Source organism: Notamacropus eugenii, chromosome 1 (assembly GCF_028372415.1).
Source record: "Notamacropus eugenii isolate mMacEug1 chromosome 1, mMacEug1.pri_v2, whole genome shotgun sequence".
In the NCBI taxonomy this organism is placed as follows: domain Eukaryota; kingdom Metazoa; phylum Chordata; class Mammalia; order Diprotodontia; family Macropodidae; genus Notamacropus; species Notamacropus eugenii.
In genome coordinates this window covers 233,485,622-233,507,005 of record NC_092872.1, presented here as the reverse complement: position 1 = coordinate 233,507,005, position 21,384 = coordinate 233,485,622, and the positions used below count along the sequence as shown (strand labels likewise).

The 21,384-nt window shown below is 40.4% G+C and overlaps 1 long non-coding RNA gene across 1 annotated transcript in view; it reads left to right on the top strand.

Moving 5' to 3' along the window:
- The first annotated feature begins 2,328 nt into the window (after positions 1–2,328).
- Positions 2,329–21,384, top strand: part of LOC140524707 (uncharacterized) — a 55,023-nt gene continuing 35,967 nt past the window's right edge. Inside the window, exon 1 of the long non-coding RNA XR_011973805.1 lies at positions 2,329–2,532. This is a non-coding gene — a long non-coding RNA (uncharacterized lncRNA). The remainder of the gene's footprint in view (positions 2,533–21,384) is intronic.

Here is a 21,384-nt window from a genome sequence, read left to right as displayed (position 1 = left end):
TAGGTCTCTGAAGGTCACTCACTAAAGTAATATATAGTGCTAGTGTTGGTGGCTGAAGGTCAAGTCATCTTGCTTTTCATAATGCATAAACCTGAAACTCTCCCAGACACCAATCATATGACCTAAACCTTGGAACAAATATTTTACTAAGTAAATCAGTGAGCATGCTGGCATTTCTATTAACCTTCAATGCACTGCTGACAGAAAATGAATAATGATAAATAATAACTCAAGCCTGTAAATCATGCTTAGCATCAGAAGCAAAAAAAAGAAAAAGAAAAAGAAAAAATCGCTTGCACAGTACCATCTGTTAGGAGGAGAGATGCCGGACCTTAAGGGGAGAAGCTTGAGGATGAAAGGGAGCAAGGTCTATTGGCTGGGGTAACCATTCTTTGAATTCCCCAACCTGGCCAATAGTATCAACAATGTACCCTGTGTTGGGGAACTTGGTATGTTACTATGAAGGTAGATGAAACGGTTGCTTTTGTATTGGGAACAAAGTATTAGGATATAAGCTCATCTGTAAACTCACTGAAATCCACTCAAAGTCACCTCCCACAGCAGACAGGATTATGGAGACGATATGGACTTCTTATGGGTAGCTAGGTAGTACAATGCATAGAGCACTACACTTCATATTCCTGGAGTCAGGAAGAACAGAGTTCAAATCTGACCTCAGATACTTACTAGCTATGTGACTCTGGGAAAGTCACTTAACTCTGTTGTTTGACTCAGTTTTTTCATCTGTAAAAATGAGTTGGAGAAAGAAATGGCCAACCATTTCAGTATTTTTGCCAAGAAAAACCTAGATAAGGTCATGATGATTTGGACACGACTAAAACGATTGAATAACAACAAATGTGCTTCTTTTGATTTTGTTGTTAAGATTATACTAGAATAGTTAAATGGTATAGTGGGTAGAGTGCTGATCTTGGAGTCTGAAAGAAGAATTCAAATCTTGCTTCATACACTTACTAGGTATGTGACCTTGGGCAAATCACTTGACTCCTCCTTCCGTCTCAATTTCCTTATCTATAAAATTGGAATAATCCTCTCAAAATCAAATAAAATAGTATCAGCAAGCCTTACATACCTGAAAGTGCTTAAATGCTATCCTTATGATCATCACCACCACCATTATTGTTACTCTTATTATAGCATCTAGCACTTTGAAACCTTAATAAATTTTTAACATAAATTATTATTTTGTTCTTCCCATTTTAGGATCATAGAATCATTGTGTTCATCCTTCGTTTTTCCAAGAAGACTGAAATCAGAGAAATGATGACATGAATTGTACTTGACTTTGTTTTGAGTGAGGGAGGGCTGTGCAAGGTCACCAACCTTACTTTCTCCTCCTGAGCCATCTGGATCTAGTGACCAGATATTCATCAGGATGACTGGAGATTACCCAGGATGCAATGGGAGACCTTGGCCTTCTTAGGCTGACCTTTTCAAGTACTCACTTAGAGGAAGGTAAGGCCCATTGAGTGAATAGACCTGTTTAAGAAGTAGTCTGGGAATGGCCTAGATTTACACATGAAAGAAACTTTAAAGGCCATCTCTTCTACCTTCTTTATTGCATAGATCAGGAAACAGTCCAGATCATATAGGTATCAGAGGTAAGCTTTGGACACAATCCTTCTGACTCCAGATTCAATATTCCTTCCATTATGCTATGAAACCCTTATGGAGTTCACTTAAAAATGATCTGAACATAAGTCAATATCCTGGGATTAATCTTTTATATCCAATGTTCTGCAAACCATTTTGCAGATGATGAAAATGTCTCCTTTTGGTAATTGGCTAAGAGTATTAGGATTATAGGAAGTCAGAGCATCTTTAGAATAACTCTTTATTGCTGTTTTTTGTAGACTTGTTCTTGTAGCCTAAGAGCAATGAAAAACCATTGGAAGTCTCTGACTGTAATGGATCAATGTTATCAGGTATGTGCCTTAAAAAGAATATTATCTCCGCAGCTGTGTGAAGTACAGATGGGAAAGGACAGGACCAGAGGTAGGAAACCCAGTTAGAGACTATTATAAATTATCAGGCTTCCAGAATGCTTTTTTCCCTCCTTTTCACCTCAAGCCATTACAATTTTGGCTCCTGTCTTGCAAACATTGAGAAGTGTCCGAAATGGAGACCATCTTCCTGGAGGAACTCCCTTGGAGACAATGGTAGGTACTTCTTTGGCTCTCTCTGCTCTTGTCAGGGCCAAGTTAAGTTTATGCAGAATAACTGCTTCGAAGCCAGTGCCCACCTCATAAACCTCCAACTCTGTAACAAGAGGCATCCATAGGGGAGTCTTCAAACCCCTAGCACAGAACAGCACATGAAATATATCAACACTTTCAAGGAAGAAGAACTTTGGATTGGATCTAAAGTGGAGTCTCTAAAAGCAATCCCCCATGGACTGACTATCCCACTATTTCCTGCTTTTCTGTCCTTGGGTGGGGGGAAACCCTGTGAATGTATAGGTGGGGAAAAGGAAATAAGCAGCTGTCCAGTTTTTGAGAATCTCATCGCCAGGTTAGTAAATTCTTTTCTCCTCTTTCTCTGTCTTCTTTCTTCTTGAAATTAGCCAGTTGGCTTTGCTCTAATGTGTGCTGGAGCCAAATTAACAGACAAGAGCACATTCTGTGGCTAATTTTCTTGGAATGATAAAAATCATAATTGTAATTTCCTGCTACCATGTGCACCTTGAGAGTCAAAGGCACTCTAGCCCTATCTTTATTGAGAGATTAGAGCCAAGGTCACAGTGATCTTTTTCCTTCTTGGAATGCCAAAGAATCCAAGCAGTGGGATTGGTCTGTGGGGAGGGCAACCACTCAGGATAATGGAGTAGATACCGAAGCTGGGAATCTCACTTTTTATGTCTCTGAATTTCCATTTCCTCCCACCCCATTGACTACCACCCCACCCCCCCAAACCACCAGGCAGTAGGAGCCACCACACCAGCCTGGACCCCCAGTAGCGCACTGCGAGCGTGAGGGATGTTGCTGATAACAAAGTATCCGTGTTTGGTTCCTGTCCAGGGCCAGTCCTTTGCAAATTTGAGAATCATATGACCAATGGGAGAATGGATTCTCACCATTTTGGTACAGGATCTTTAAAAATCCTAATAGCTCAAAAAAAATATGTTGCTCTTGTAACCACCCAGTATTGTTTTCACAATGATAACAGACTAGAAAAAATCAAAGGCTGTGTAAACATTATTTCAGTTGGCCACAGAAGCCAGGGGCTATATCTATTTTGTTTTTATCTTTGCTGAATTTTCTACTTCATCTTAATTGTTCAACAAAGAATTTGGGAATCAGGATTCCTCTTTGCCACCTTTCCACTTTTCTTTTCTCTTTTCCCTTAGCATCATCATTATTATTTTAATGTTGGCGGGGGGGGGGAGGGGGGGGAGAGGCAAGATGAGGAATGAGATGAAAGAGAAAAAGGAAAGAAAAAGCAGAAAATTAGCATTTTCTCAACTGTGTATTTTTGTTATTAATGTTGCAATTTGAAGTAATGAAAGTCAGGAAATGCAGAAGGTTTCAGGTGTTCTTCCTCCTTCCCCCACCCCAATGTTATACCGTTTGCATTTCAAGGTGAGTTTCATTATGCAGAATGCATGGGGTGGACCAGCTAACAATGCCATAAAACCTTCACTTCTGCATTTCCTGACTTTAATGTTGCATTACTGTAGGTTTTTGCTTTTAATATGCTGTATAAATACAGAATACATATTTGTACGTACAGGCGCCTCTGAGGGAGAATTCTTCCCCCCTGCTTTAAATCTAGGTCTTTGAAAGCCAAACTCTGCTCTCAGGTGCCTGGTGCCACAGACTTTGTTAGAAAGAAGATAGGAAAAAGTAGGGCAGGGTGAGGGAGTTACCTAGGAACGCTCCTCATTTCTGCCCAAATCCATTAGGAAAGGTACAGTCCTTTTCCCCCCCGCTTTCTCTGTAGTTTGCAGAGGTTTTGGTTGTGGAGACACAATGCTTCTGAGAAGGAAATGGGTAAGAATCAAGAAAATGTTTTACATTGTTTGTCCTTCCATAAGCCTGCCCCCTTTCTAATGAGTCAGCACAGCAGCTTGCCTAGTACCTTTCCTGGGAGTGGTTCTGTACAGTGGGTGCCTTAATACTCATAAAACTGATGCAAATTGCTCTCCCAGAACTATAAACTGAAGTCTCTGGGGAGCAGGAAATATGTGAGTGGTTGAATGTTTTATCTATATCAGAGGAAATGTCAAACTCTCTGGATCCCATTTGGATGGTCACTGTATAGTCCTCAAATTGGGGGAATGAGTATCTTCTTTACTGCACAGATCTTTTCCCATTCACCTCTCTTCTTTAGTGATGGGATGCCTACAATCAGCCTGCAGAGTGCAGGGGAGATCATGCATGGCACATTTCTCTCTCCCTTTTGCAGCTTCCCCTTGGCATCGCTAGATGCCTGTGCACAGGACTGTCTTCCTCCTGGCCCTATTCCATGACCTGCCAGCTAATAGTTGGGCACTTTCCTGAGGATGTGTGTTTGTACTTTAAAATCCCTAAGTATGGAAAATGAGACCACATTGGGTGCTTTTCTGTGAGAGACTGCACAAGGCAAATAGCAGCTAGAGAATTTTCCAGGTCATAAGGGAGAGACAGTCACCAAAATGATGACTAATGGAGAGGTAGCTACCTCATTTGCAGCCAAGATAGTTAGTAGTCTGCTTGGCATGATGGGAAGGATGTCAAAAGGGCACACTCCAATTATTTCCCCCATTGACCTGCCACAAGGAAGCTGAAATTCCTATAATTGAACTCTTTCATTTGTACTGAGAGAATCTCTAGAAAACCTGCATTAAGATGCAAATATCTTACTTATTGTCCATAAAGTATGCCAATAGATACAAAAAAAAAAAATACCAAAAGAGCAAAGAAACAAGCTCTGAAGGGAAAATTCTTGGAACTCTCACCAAAGCTGCCTACTCATTGACCCTTCAATGAATTCTCTGGTTTCTTGTTTCCCCATATTGGCTTGAGTTTTTCCAAATCTAATATTCCCTTTCTTCCATTTTCATCTTTTAAAAAATCCGACCTTCTGGGCCTTCAAAGACGAGATTAAATGCTTGACTTGACAATATCTTCTCCTAAACCAGAATGTCTGTCTCTCCATCCTCTCAACTCTCAAAACAAACTCCATCTTTAACACCTTCCATTTTGCATTATACTTACTTGTAGACTTGTCTCATCCACTTTGTATACATCTAGTACAGACCTAGCTATTTAGATGCTCCTCCCCGCTCCCCGCTCTCATTAGAATATGTGTGAGAGCATGGGCTGTCTTTTACTTTCCTTTGAATTCCCAGTGCTTACCACAGTGCCTGATGCAAAGTAAAAGCTTCATAAATACTGTGGATTTATTTATCTCTCCCACGAGATTATAAGCTTCTTGAAGGTAGTGGCTATACTGTCCATCTCTCCAGAACTTGGTACAACGTATTATACGTAGAAAGCACTCATTAAATGCTGGATAAATGAATGGATGACATAATAATTTTGTTCAAGTCACCCATCCTCTCCAAAAACTGAAGAAAATTTTATTATCAGTTTCTATAGAATTCAGAGAGACCTTGTAAAGATGACTTTCAAACATGGCAACAACTCCAAATGATCTTCCAGTTTTAGTAGTGTTTTTTACTTCTCTTCTGTTTGGGAGACAACAGCATTTAGAACATAAGTGAATACAGGGGCATGCACAGACAGAAAGGAAATTGCCTTTTACATGCTGAGGAAAATGAAGAGTTAGCTCACACATTAGCATCCAAACCCTACTCCTCTGTCAGAAGAATTATACTTGACCCTGGCAGGGCCATCACTATGGGTGATTTATCCTTTCAGTTGGCTTAGGCTGGGCTTTCCCCTGAGAAGGCCTTGCCAATTAAGCAAAAAATAAGCCAAATTGCATGTGCTATGGTGCCTGGTGGTGACTACTCCCCAAGAGAGACCAACAAATTAATTTTCCCATCTTAGCACTTGCTCTGTAACCAGTCCCAAAATGCAGAGATCAGCATTTTATCCCTTTAATCTCTCATCCCCTTTTCATCCCCTTTTTTCTTCAAACAAAATTAAATCATTTAACAACAATTTAATAAGCACTAAAAAGTGTAATGAACCAGATAATGAAGAAGAGCTCATATTATTTTCTTTATCTGCTTTGTACCTAATTTATTTTGCATGTTTCCCCAATGTGCCTCTTCCCCATGAGTGTTTCCAACAGTACTAGGATTTCAAACAAATGTTTCCATTTATTTATACTGAAACCTGGTAAAAATACTGATGTGAAGAGCTGTGTTCTCTGCCAGGAAACAGATGGTTCTCCTGGCCAGACCTCTGGCGACAGAGGGCTCAGTGCTCATGCCCATCAGAGACCATAAATGTCACCATGCAAGCCTTGCTCTTGGGACTTAGCACTTCTCTGGTGCCAGTGATTTCCAGGAATTGGAAATAGTGAGGGATCTTAGCCCTCAGTCAAATTGGACAACCCATATACCTGGGGAAGACTTCCTAGTTTCCCCATTATTGAAGATAGGGATAGAGTTTGGTTAGGAAGAAGGGTACCCATCAGTGGATCCAACCTTTCTTTTAGGTCATGAGGCTGTGTTTAGACTGAATCACTGAAATGAGACAAAGTATACTAAGAACTAAAGACAGTGGTCAAAGATAGTAATAGTCCCCATAAATTCAACCCTGGACAGGCCATATCAAGAGTATTATATTCAATTCTGGGTGCATTTATAAGCTAGGTCATATTCAAAGTAGGGCCCCCAGGGTGATAGGGGGCCTGGAGTTCATTCTCCACAAAGGTCCCTAGAAGGGACTAAGAATGTTTATTTGGAAGAAGATAAGACTTGGAGGTAGATGCATGATAACTATCTTCAAATACGGAGATATGGAAGACAGATAAGAATTGTTCTGTTTGGTCCCAAAGCATAGAATTAGGAGCAAGGGGTGGAAGTTAAAGAAAGGTCAGTCAATCAGTAAACATTTATAAAGTGTTTACTATGTGCTGGGCAGTGTACTAAGTGATAAGGACACAAAAAGACAAAAACATGTCTACCAAAGAGCTCATATTCAAAGAGGGGGGAAGGAAAGAATAATATGGGGACCACTATGTACATATAAGACACATACAGAGTAGTTGGACGACAGTCTCAAAGGGAAGACCCTAGTAGTGGTTGGAATCAGAAAAGTCTTCTTGCAGAAGGTGGGATTTGATTTTACTTTTGAAGGAGGGCAGAGAACAAATCTTTAGTTTGATGAAAAGAAGCAATCAGAGCTTCTCAATAAGTGTTGTTTAACCTTTGTTCTTGAAGAAGACCAATGACATCCTAAAGGTGATTTCTTGACTTGCACTTGAATGGGGTTTAAGTGAGGCAGAGCTGCACAAAGTCATTAGCCTCACGCTCTCCTAAGGTTGGCCCTCATTAGGCATCTTCAAATCAAAGCTAGATGATATCTTGTTGGAGATGTTACAGAGGACTTTTTTGTTTAAGTATTCATTGTTTTGATGATCTCTGAAACCTCTTCCAGTTCTATGATTCCATTAAGACAGATGCTGGGTTAGTAAGTTAGGCCATATGGTCATTTGTTGTTCAGTAGTATTCAACTTTACCTTCATTAAAGTCCCATAGCTTAGGAGATGCAGCCAGTGGGTGATATTTGACTGAATTTTGTTCTGCCTCTGGGTTGGGTTTGAAAGGGTTTCATAATTGTAAACTGCATTGTCAGCATCCTGATGCCATAGTTCAGGATTGAATGCTAGATGAAAATTCATTATTGTGGATTACTGAATAAACAATTTATTCAAATGAAATATACATAGGACACACTTTGCAAAATTTGAAGTGATATATAAATATTATTACATATATGTGATATGTTAATATATTACAACAAAATATATTGTAATATTACATGTCATATAAATTATAATACATTTAATGTATATTGATATGGAATATATTATAGTATATTACGAGAATATAAGAACATCATTATCATTCCTTTGGTTGAGTTTCCACTGGCAATTTTAAGGAAAGAAGAAAAAATACACAAACAAGCAAAGACTTAGTTTGCATTTTTTAGTTCACAAAGTACTTTCCATACATCAAATACTTTATAAGGGGAGCACCAAGTTTTGTGGTTGAGCTAATGACTAATGTCTCTGCCAAGTTTTTTGATGACATTGATAGAATCCATTCTGAAGCTTTTATTAAATTTTTTTGGAGGTGGAAAAAGAAAACAACAACAACTCTTTGAGAACTTACATGCCATGGAAAAATTCAGGGAATAACATTGGGAGAATAAATACTTTTGTATGCCCGAGTGCCCACGATGAGGATTTTCCACCCGGTTGGCTTAAAAATCCAGGTTTATATTTTGTTTAAAAAGTGGAGGTCATATTCTGAGAACTCCCTCTTCTCTACTCTTGTCTTCTGTTACCCAGATGCCTTCTACTTTTTCCACCTTCACCCCATCTCACATGCAGAGGTGGCCTTTCTCCTTGCCAAGGGAAACAGCTTTATGTGCACAAGTCATCTTTATTCCATTCTGTTTTCTCCAGCAGATTGCCCACTCAATCATCCCCACTCTTTCATTTATCTTCAAGCTCTCCCTGACCACTAGCTGCTTTACAAACTTTTGCTTTGTCTCCCTCATCCTCAAAAATCCTCATTTCACCTTTCCATATCTCTCTTCCATTTTGTGGTTTAACTCCTTAAGGAGGCCATTTACACTAGATACCTTGACTTTTTAAAATTCTTACTCTCTTCTTAATGCTCTACTTTTACCATCTGCCACTCTGCCTTATTATTCAACTGAAGCTTCTCTATTCAAAGTTAATGACAATCCCTTAATTTTCTAAACTAATCTTCACCATTTTCCAATCTATATCCTCCTGATCTGTCTGAAAACTTTCATACTGTTGATCACTCTCTTTTCTCTGATGATGTCTTTCCTCTAGGTTTTCATGACACTTCTATTGTGGTTCTCTTTCTGTCTCTCTGATTGCTCCTTCTCAGTCTCCCTTGCTGGATCTTCAAATCATACCCCTTAGCCATAGGTATTCCCCAACCTCTGTCGCCTTCTTCTCCCTCTATACTATTTCTTTTGATGATGTCATCATCTCCCATGGATTCAACTATCATCTGTATGAAAATGATTCTCAGATTTATTAGTTTAGCACTAACTATTTTCCAATCTCTCATCTTCAACTGCCTAATGAATATCTTGAACTGGATGTTTCAAAGACAATTTAAGCTCAACACTCTCAAAACTAAACTCATTATCTTTTATCTCAAACCATTACCTCTCTATATATTACCTATAACTACTGAGAGCACCTCCCAGTTACCCATGTTAGAAACCTAGGTGTTATCCTCAACTTCTCACTCTTTCTCATTTCCCATATCCAGTCATTTACCAAAACTGTCCTTTCTACATTTATAACATGTCTTGAATAATCTTTTTTTTCTGTTTTGACACTGCTACCGTGCATTTACAGGTCTTTATCACCTCATGCCTGCTGGTGAGTCTGCTGCCATGAGAGCTTCCCTACTTCAGACCATTCTCCACTGAGCTATCAAACTGATCATATAATGTCCTTCCCCACCCTTATTCAAGAAACTTTAGTAGAAACCTATTACTTCTATAAGGAAATGCAAACTTGGTTTGACATTCAAAGCCCTGGCCCCAGCCTATCATTTTGGACTTCTCTATCTTTTCACGAGAAGCCTTCCCACCTTGGAGATGCCTCCTCATGGATGCCCAATCTCAGGACTGATGTGTCCTTGGATACAACTATCATTTCATGAGGGGTCTCATTGATGCTCACTTTATTTCTGGTCTGAGTCACTCTCTGGACTTTTCCACCTCCTCTCCAGTGGTCTTGCCCCTGAAAACTGTCCCTCTTTCCTACAATGTTCTTTGTACTCTTTGTAGTTCCTACATAGTTTCCTTCATAGATCAATTTAACTGCTACTTCCTATGTGAGATGCTTTGGCTCTTTCTGTTCTCCCACCTGTGTACATGTCATAACACACAAATATTCAACCATAGCTACCAAAATAAAGGAAGAAAAAAATAATTGACAGATGGACAGATGGTTTAATGAAAGAACTAACTAACTAATACAACTAACTCTTTGTAGGTATGATGGGTGGTTTTGACCCCAGGAAGGAGCCAACTTGTGACTAATATAGCATTGTATAATCAATCTGGCCATTACTACACTACAGTGACTGTTAGTTAGTGGCCAATTGTTGGGTGAAGTTGCTGTCTGCATTTTGACCATTCTGTAGACATGCAATACTCATACTCAAAGCCTTTTCATTTTGGTAAGAGATATTGGACCTGTTACTTCTCTGGCTCAGCCTTTCAGAACACAAGATCACCTCCACACAATGATGAGGCATTGAAACAGGACCTTTGTAGATGCATATGCACAAATATACAGGAAATATGTAATTAAGTGAGATTTAACTAGAACACAAATTAAGTCAATCTAACTACATTAAATGTAAGTTGAGGCACAATTCAAGGTCAAGAATGGGGTGGAGCAATTGGTAGAGAGTGATTTCTAAAGGATTTATACATAGGTCACAGTGTAAGCTCATTAGCTTTTTGGGAAATACTGCCCCATTTGGGGAAGACTGAGCCCTGACTTGAAGTTAATTACATTTTTATGTGTTCTTTCTGTACCATTCCAGGGTGTAATAATACAAAATCATCATATTCAGTTCTGACCTGGTCTGTCTTTTTTTTTCTTTAACCACATAGCATTTGCTTGGATACAAAGAATATTTTGGATACAAGAATATTTTATCACATGTAGTTTCTTCACTTTGGGTGGGAAAACTAGAGATGCTTCAGAAAGATAAAGCTTGTAAGTGGTAACAAATGTGGTTCTATTTGAGTTATTGTTGAAGTTCTAGTATAGAGTCAGATTTCTCAGTATTGGTATCGTACTACCTGTGTGTATGTGGTGTGTGTGTGTGTGTGTGTGTGTGTGTGTGTGTGTGTGTGTGTGTGCGCGTGCATGCAGGGGTATGGGGGCAGATACAGCATATATCGGGAGAGAGAGAGAGAGAGACAGAGAGAAGGAGGAGGGGGAGGAATGAGAAAGGAATCCATTTTAATCCTGGGGAATGACTTATGCAAATGAAAAGAGTTGGGAGAGTCTAGTCCAAGAGCAACTAACTGTCCAGTCTAGTTGGAATACGGCATGCAAGAAGCAGAGAAATGACAAATAAGACAGTGAAGGGCAATTCAATTCCTGTGCCTTGCAGCTATTTCTTTCCTTACTTGGTTTTTCTTTTTCCTAAGCTTTTTTAGACACCCCTTTAGAATCATTGGATATTGAATGAGCCTGATGTCTCCTAGGAAAGGGAGGTTCACTAACAAAGCTCCATATCATTCTCCCTCCCCAGTACTGAAGCTTTCAGAAAAAAAACCCTTCCATGTCTCTGCCCATAACTGCCACACCCCATGTATCACATTAGCTCTTCATAGACTTGACCATGGCTCACATGATTTAACAAGAAATCCACTTGTACAGGGATGATTAGAGTAGTGTGGCATATTCTCACTTCAAATTGCAATACAGTGACTAATAGCCAGGAAATTTGTGCCTCAAATAAATAATTGGCCTTCAGCCATCTCCCTCATCTGTATAGACATGTAAATGTGATCCATCAGAGCTCCAGATGCCTCAAGAAGCATCACTGCTAGATCATAATTGATCATATTGCCTTCGTATCTGTTCAGGGATGTAATTTACTGTTAAACTATATAGGGCCAGCTCAGCAGAGCACCCCAGAAAGGACTCTTTCCATGGAGGAGGGTGCTTGATCTACATTACACACAGGCTGTGGTTTTTAAAATATTAATAATATTGTAAACTAAAGGTTTACTTTATGTGCCATAAATCTGGCTGTCTCTTCTTTCTCTGTGCCCCATAAATATACTTCTCATCAACTTTTAATTATACTGTTTGCATTATTCTGTCCTGAAGAGGAGCAGGCCCCCTAAATCACCACCTTCTAATGTAGACTACAGCATAAGTTTAGTTAATTAAACCATATATTTTATTAGTTCTTGCACTTCCATCTTGTAAAACTATACATTACTATGTTGGGGGGGGGGGGACATAAAATAACATCATGAGCTCTTTTTTTATTATTGTTCTGTTTATTACACTGGATTTTAAGATGACACTAGAAAAAGTTGAATGCGATTCCTGATCCCAAGTACTGCTGCTTTGTGGTTTGCTGGTAAATTTCTTTCCAGGAAAAATAGATGAGAGTAGGGGAGGAAAAGGAAAGATGCTTTGTGAAAGCAGTAGACCAGCGTGGCTGGTCATAGAAATGTTAGAATTCAGCAGTCTATTTATATCTCCTCATATTTATAATGAATGTTCTCAGTCTAATGTACAAGTCCTACTCTGCAAAAATGAAAACCTTGCCATTCAAGGAAACCCAAGAACCATGAGCCCTCTCTGGAGCTGAGGCTATGGACCTTGTGGTTGGACCCTCTGATGAAGGGTTTGAGATGGTAGTGGTTATCCCCTATATTTCTCAATTCCGGTCCCTCTCTTTTTGTAAGCACTTAATACTCCAGTCCTTACTCAACATCATCATCAAGTCAAACCAATTGATTAAATAAAGCCTTTCTCAGCACCCACAATGTGCTAGGCATCATCCTAAGCACTAGGGATGTGAAGAAAGGCCAAGCATTGTCCCTGTCCTCAAGGAACTCACAGTTTAATGGAGAATTTGAATTATATAGGGTACTTGGCAAATATGGCATCATAGTGTGGGTTATCTTTGTTATGTATGTGTGCTATCACCCTGGATAGGCTATAAATACACAGATTCATGGAAGGTTAGCTAGAAGAAACCTTAAAGATTATGCCATCCACTCCCCTAATTTTACAGATGACAATTAGCATGATTTGGCCGCATTACATGGCAAGTTAGGGAAAGGTTTGGAGTCAGAATCACATGTGTGTGTGAGTTTATGTATGTGTGTGTGTATCTATGTTGTCGTTTCAGTTTTTTTTCAGTCTTGTCTGACTCTCTGTGACTCTGTTGGGGGCTATTTGGGGCAAAGATAATGGAGTGATCTGTTGCTTCCTTCTCCAGCTCATTTTACATATGAGGAAACTGAGACAAAGAGGGTTAAGTGACTTTCCCAGGGTCACACAGTAAGTATCTGATGCTAGATTTGAACTCAGGGAGATGAGCCTTCTTGACTCCATGTATATCACTCTATTCACTGCACCACCTAGTTGACTATATGCTTGTGTGTATAGATAGACATACACATATGTACATATCTACATGCACATATACATATTAACAATATATATGTGTATATATATACATACACAAAAACACAGATATATACACATATATAATGCACATCTCCACACGCATATTTGTGTATATACACTATATATACATATACATATGTTTATGTGTGAATATGTATACACGTATACACACACACACACCCATACACATATATGGAGAGAGAGTTTATATTTCTACATACATATAGAGTACATATATAGAGCTAAAGCCCAGTCTTAAGCTATTTAAGTCTCCAACTACACTAAAAGTTTTGGGCCATCTAGGCATACTCATAGTTATTGTACTTAATTTCATTTGCTTGTAAACTCCTTGAGGGTGGGGGCCTATCTTTTGCCTCTTTTTGTATTGCCAGTGCTTAGCACAGCCCTTGGCAGACAGCCACTTAAATGTTTGCTGATTGATTGATTTTCACATGCATTTTGTAAGTTATGCAGGTGGTACAAGCTAGGTGGTAATGGGGGCAGTGTGTCGGGCCTAGACTCAGGAAGATCTGAATTCAAATCTAGCCTCAGTCCCTTACTAGCTGTGTGATCCTGGTCAGGTCACTTAATCACTGTTGGCCTCAGTTTTCTGAACTATCAAATGGGAAAATGAGAGCATCTATCCCCCAGGGTTGTTGTAAGGATCAAATAATGGTAATGGTGAAGATATTAATGTTAAAGTGCTTAACACAGAGCCTAGCATATAGAAAGTTCTATTTAAATGTTAACTACTATTATTGGCTGTTATTACCATTCTTATTACTTCTAATTTACAGATGAAGGAACTAAGATTTAAAGGAGGTTAAGTGACTTTCCCAATGTCACAAGGTAAACGAAAGCCAGCATAAACACTTAGTGTCAAGTCTTCTGACTAGTGTTCATTCCTCTCTTCTGCCCTGACCCTCAGGCGATATTTTGGGCTGGCAAAATAGTAGTTTCTGGCCAGATATCATATCCATCTGAAAGACTGTGTGGCGCAAGTTTACATGATCTGTCCCTGAATACGTTTGAATCCAGTCTTTGCCACTTTGTTCCATGGTGACTTTCATACATCTTGTAAATCACGGATGGTGGGTGCTTCTAGTCAGAAATTCTCTTAGCCTTAGATGCTTTTGTTAAGGTTATACCAGATGGAGCTGGGTTTTACTCTATGATGCATAGTTGGTAGTAAGAATCATACATACAGGATAGACCGCTGGGAAGGGGAGGAAACACAGAAAAACAAGGAAAGCCCCACTTGTGTGATTTGGGGGCCCCTCATCTGAAGATCCAGGTTGTCAGTCCTCATGACAACAGGAAGAGTCAGAGGAAATCACTTGATATTCAGAAAGTATAATAAGCCAGGATCTTACTCTCTAGTAAGTAGCAGAGGCAGAATTCTTATCTAGATCTTCCTAACTCTAGCCCAACACTTTATCCACTAATCCTCACTGTTGCCAGGCAATGTGTATCTCTCTCTCTCTCCATATACACACACACACACACACACGTACATATACATATATACATATATATACACACATATACACACATACATATATACACATATGTGCATCATGCACATATATGAAATGTAAAAACAGAAGCAAGGAGGTTCTCTTGTCTCCTAGCCACTTGCTCTGCCTTTGCCCTCCAGGCTGCTTTGACCCCGCCTCTCTTAACCTCTACCATCTCCCTGCATCTAGACTTCCCCTGTCCGACTTGGCCTCTTCCTTTCATTCCAAGCCTTTGCCTTAGTTTCTCCCAACTTTTTCTTAAAGCCTTTTCTCTCTGAGCAGTTATGGTTTGGCACAACCCAAGGCAAGTGAGTCCAACTAGAGAGGCAAATCCATGGGTTGGCTGCCAATGCCTGCCCAGAAGAAAAAGCCGCCACCCCAGCTTAATGTGCTTGGAAACCTTTGCGAGGCTTATTACCTCCTAAATGGCTCCCAGGGAGCTCTGCCTGCTCCCCTCCCTCCCTCCACTACCTCTCCTGCTGCCTCCCCCACCCCTCTTCTCTAAAGTAGAGGTAAGGTCTGTTTTGGTTCAAGTTTAAGAAATAGCCTTTGAAGGTAGAGACATTTAACAATAAAAAGCATCTTGTTCCCTTAACGGCTGCTCTGGGCTTTTTGCTGGCCACTGCCCTGGGGTGGTGATGGGGGGTAAGGAGGCCCTGGTGTTTTATGGTCCTCCTGGCCTCTACCCTCTTACCCAGCCCAGGGTCTAAGAGTGAAGCTGGGGGCCAGACTGAAAACACTAACAGCCCAGCCTACTTCTTCCAGCAAACAAAGGCATTTATTCTTTCTATTATCATCAAGGTCAGTTTAGAGATAATGTGCCTTCTTTGTTTTATGACTTCTGGGTGGGTGGAGGGAGGACTGGAAGTGGACCCCCAGAGGAAGAGTTTGTTTCTGTAATGATTCCCATATGAGTGAGGCTGAGCTCTGATATTCTCCAGTCCCAGGGCACCTAGAGCTTTGATTTTATTTTATTTTATTTTAGATTTTTTTGGTGGGGTCAGAATGTTTGAGTCTCTGATCTCAAGCTGACAGTTCACCACTGAATCTAAGCATTACATATTGATGTAAGTTTTTTTCTTAATTACATACATCTGATCTTCAACCTCTCCTCCCTCTCACCCCCCCATCCCAACCTCCACCTTCACCTTCCTTTTGACAGGACCACATTCAGGCACAGGTTGAAAATAATGAAAAGGTTTCATATATTAACACTGGCAACCAGGCCTCAGCTCAGAGTTTGAGAGTTCTTTGTGTTAAGAAAAGGCTGAAGGGCAACTGACACCCTGTCCTTTAACTCAGATCCCTGGAAAGGGAGTGTGGAGGGGCCCCCTGGACAGGGGCGGGCCCCTCACTCAGCTGCTGACACTCCAAGTCCAACAGTGTGAGTGATGGAGTGTCAGACTGAACTTGGAATATTCTGGCTCTCAGTGATTTGTGTGTCAAGCTCAATGTTATTTAAATGTAGGCTCTTTCCCTGCTCGCTGGGTATGAAAAGCCAAGAAACTTTCATTGAGATTTATCCCACTGACAAATTGCAATCCTAAAACTTGTTCTGAAAGCAGAAAACTGCTGGGACCAGGTGAGGGCTCCCCCTTGCAGAGTCCTTATAAACTGGTTTCATGCCCTCCAAACCCTACTGAGTCCAGAGATGTACTCAATTGATAAAGGGCAGGAACTTTAGAAAGGAAGGGAAAACACATACATATATACACCCTTGAACCATTAATAGGCTTAACACCCCCCACCCCTCTGGAGCTCAACAGCATGAGTTATGAATTGAAAAGTACTGGTTTGGGGTGAAGACAAGAGGTTTGCTATTTGATCTGAGTGGATTTGTACATTTTTGGTCGGGGTTGGGGGAGTGTTGGTGGAGAGGAAGCACCCGGACAAGTCCAGATGAAAAGGAAATCAAAGTATCCTGCTGGGCCACCAATGATCTGGTTTAGTCATTAGGAATTTCAAGTCTACATAAGAGGAAGCTTTGAGACAAACCATCCTGGATGAACTAGCCCTGCCTTGAAATTCCAACTGCAGGGAACCTTTGCTTTCCTTTAGAGGATGCCCTGAATTTTCTTCTCAAACATTGTCCTTGATTGATCGTAGGTCCATGTTTCCCTGGATAGTACCATCTTTTGAGTTATACATCATCAGAGTGACTCATTCTGATGATGCATGGCCCCAATACATCATCAGGGCTCCTTGCTTCCCCGTTGCACTAATGATATGTTAGTATAATATATCATGAGCCTGAGCTGCAGTTCTGATGGATGGCTCAGAGGGTGATGGGACTCCATGGAGAAAGAGGTTGAGGAGCAGGTTCAGTCTAGGCACAGAAAGGAAATCAGTCAATCCTGAGTCTAACTGCTTTCCGGGCAGCAATGCCCATACTAAATTAGCACTGTTGGACAATTCCTACAACCTTAAAGAAACATAGACACATGCATTATTCCCAGAAGAGGAATGAATTCAGGACTCACCGTTAAAGGATATTACAGAGGAGAGGAGAGGTGGCAGTAGACACATCATGGCAAAGTTAAAGGTTATATACACAGCCATCATTTTGGCTCTGGAGTGGATGTCTGAATTAGTTGGGTTGAACTCATGTCCCAAGGAGTTGGAGCAGCTTCATAAAGGAGAAGAGAGCCCTAAATGCTGATGAGAGTATATAAGAATTGGAGTTTGGCTGCCCATGTGGAAAGAGACATCATTTACAAGCCTCCAGTGGAATCGGCAAGGGTCCCCAAGAGGTTGTATGCTATAACAACTTGTCCTATGAGGATGGCAGAAAGAGTTCAAAAACCTATAAGCTGGGATCCTGCCTTTCATTATGGCAGTAATTCTGACACTTATCATTTGTGTGACCACAATAAATTCCTTAACTGAACTTGCAGTTTCCTTATCTGTAAAATGAGGATGATGATGATGATGCCCAGAATACTAGCCTCATAAGACTGTTGGGAGCAACAAGTGAGCAGTCATAACTGACAATTAATACTAGGGCCTCTAGGACAACTTCTATGATATATGCTCTTAATTATTATTGGAGAGGCCAGGACAGCAGTTGATAAGGAAAGTTTACACAGGCTACTTTAACTAATCATTTTTGCTAGCTAGGTGCTAATTTCAGATGTTTCTATGCTGGCAAAGGACTGCAACTAGGATTGTGGTTTGTCAGTGGTTTTAGTCATGTCCCATTCTTCATGACCCCATTTGAGGTTTCCTTGGCAAAGATAATGGAGTGGTTGGCCCTTTCCTCTTCAGCTCCTTTTATAGATGGGGAAACTGAGGCAAAGAGGTTTAAGTGACTTGCCCAGGATCACACAAGTAGTAGATCTGAGTCCACATCTGAACTCAGGAAGATGAGTCTTTCTGAATTCAGGTCCACTGCTCTAACCACCAGGCAACTTGGCTACCCACAAATAGTGTTAACACCTTCTAAATTTCAGTGCCTTGAATCAAAGCTCCAGGTTCCCCTTGTTAGTTATAGCTCTAATCAAATAAAATGACAAAAGAAAATATTACGAAAAAAGTATGCTGCTGTTGGCTAGTTCTAATATATACTCACAAGTTCTAATATATACTCACAACACTAGAAACGGTTTTGGTCAAAGCTCTTTGAATTGGCAAATGATGCCTTTTTAATTTTTTTTGGAGGAAGGGAGTTTGCAGGGCAGGAGGTAAGAATGAGAATGGATAGCATTTATGTATTTTCACACCAGCCTTACCCCACCAGTGTGATTCTGACCTTGTAGATATTACAAGTTCCCCTTCCATATCACCTGGGTTAGGGTTTCAGGGCCCCCCTGATCTGGAAAATCTGCATAAAATTTTTTTCTCCCTCCTTTTGTGCCAGAGAAGTTCAATTTTTTTTTTCTTTTTCTGGGATATTTATAGCACCTTATTATAAAGTTTGGGTTGATATTATACAATATACATTTTTTATGCATTTCTGAGTTTCTAAATATTTTCTGTCTCATCCATCTTCTGGCCTTTGTATGTCATCTGTGGCTTCCAGAAAACACCCCCCAAATTCTTATTTAATTTCTTATGCCAACCCACAACTTATCAAAACCTCAATGGGGAAAGTTGTGATGTGAAAGTGATAACAGTATTCTCCACCTGACATTTGTTTATGAAGGGTATGTGATTTATGAACTGATTTGTTTGAAGGGGCACTTACGAAGCACCAACTGTGTTGAAAACATAGTGTGAAGTTCTGACAGAGGTAGATATTGGAGGTCTCCCTGCCCCCTTAGTTCACCTTTGCTGTGAGGATGATCTAGCTATATGTTCCATTTACTCTAGACTATGTTTCTAAGCAGGTTAGCATTTTTGTTCCAAAGGCATTTATTATGGGACAGGTAGGTGGCACAGCGCATAGAGCATGGGACTTGGAATTGAAAACACTTGAATTTGAATCCAGCCTCACCTACTTCCTAGCTGTGTGACCCTGGGCAAGTCATTTAACCTTTCTCAGTCTCAATTTCCTCGTCTTTAAAATGAGGGCAGTAATGACATCTGTCTCACAGGGTTGTTGTAAGGATCAACTGACATAATATATATAAGGCTGAAATAACATTTAAAGCACTTTGTAAACATTAAAGAGCTGTATAAATGTTACCTATCATTATTAATTGAGAACCTGCTGTATATACATTCTGTGGTGAGGCACTGGGGGAATTGTAAGGTTTAAGTAAGGTATATTCTCCAGCCTCATGGAATTCACTGTCTAGGAGGGGAATAATACACAAACACATCTATGCTATGCTAATACAAAAATGCTAATGACTGAAACGCTTCCTCTCCTCATCCCAACATTCTGTCTCACACCTCAGGACATTCTCCATATCCATGCTTTGTATGAATGATTCCTCCCATGTCTAGAAGGCATTTCTTCCTCCCTTGTGTCTCACACCTTAGTCTCCATCACTACTGGGCTTGACTTTCTCTTCCTACTCTAATGGGGGTTTGGCATCATCTCAGGTACTCTAGGTCGAGCCCACTTCACTGGGCCTTTCCACATCCCTCTCCTTCCACAGTGTTAGCATCCTGACTCTGTGATAATATCATATTTATTTATTTCATAGACTCAGACTAAGAGAGATTAAGTGACTTGCCCAGGATCATGAAGCTAATAGAGGTCGAAATCTGGTTTCAAATTAAATGAGTCTTTCTAGGAAATCTTCTTTCTAATAAAATAAATTCTCCTTGAGGACAGGGACTATTTTCCTTTTGGAGTTTTTGTGTCCCAGTGCTGGGAACAGTACAATGCTAGTTGAATTAATGTTTAAAATGAATGTGTGCTAGACCTGGAAAAAACCTCCCATTTACACTCCATCTAGAGCATCTTCTAGAATCACAGAGAAGCAGAGATCTTAGAGGCTCTTGAGTTCAACACTCTGATTTCACACATGAAGAAGCAGTAGGCAGGAAATGATGATGGGGTATCTCTGACCCTGGGATTTAACAGCAATACCACCCAGAAGGGGGTCGACTACAGCCATGACCAGCCTCCCCTGAACCCACCCCCCAAAAAGGGGATGATATTAAATGTTTCCACTTTCCCTAGAGGCATACTTTACCCCTAACGTGGATGGCTGCATAACCCTACAAACATTTTGTCAATGACTTAACATCCTCAACCTTCAGTTTGCCTTCCTTCCTGGCAAGTGGAAATTATTGTCAGCTTCAGAAATTCATTGTTTCCTCCTGAAACAATAATCACGTTCCCTGGCTGACTGCCTAAATTCAATCCATTACTTCTCTGTGCTGAAGACTATCTCTGCCCTCAAAACCTAAACTGTGAATGAGAAATTAAGTGAAAATTGCTAAGTGTGGCACTAGGAAGAGTGGGGCTGTGCTGGCCTCCCGGTTTGAAGGGCGGGCAATGTCAGGCAAAGCCAGGCAAAGGATCTGCTTGGATTCTTTGATCGGGCTTGTCACATAAGATGGTGGTGAGGTGCGCACACACACACACACACACACACACACACACACACACACACACACACAAAACACAGAGTGGCACATAACAAATGTGACCATCCTGTACTTTTGGCTGAATGCATTTTAAGGCTTGGTTCTTGGTCGTCTGAGTTCTATTTGTGAAGTTTTTATGGAGTGTTTGCTTTATGCCTAGTAGTTCAGAGAAGAGGGGGAGAAGTATATAAAAGAAAAAGAAAAATCAGATATGGCCCACACCCTCAAAGTACTTAAAATCTGGTTAGAGAGGTATGATTAGCATGTGAAACAGAGTACGAGAGTAGAAAACGTTGTAATGAGGTCTGTTGGACAGAAAAGTGTCCTGGTTACAGAATCTGCTACTCTAGTTTAGATGGAGCAGAGTGGAATTAGTTAGGAGACTGAGAGAGTCTAGAAGGAAATGGAGCTGAGCCTTCATCCCCAGATTTTTTGCCTAAGGAATAGATCTTGTGACATATGATAGATTAAAAAAAGATAAAGTTTTATTGATGTCAGATGGATTTTGATA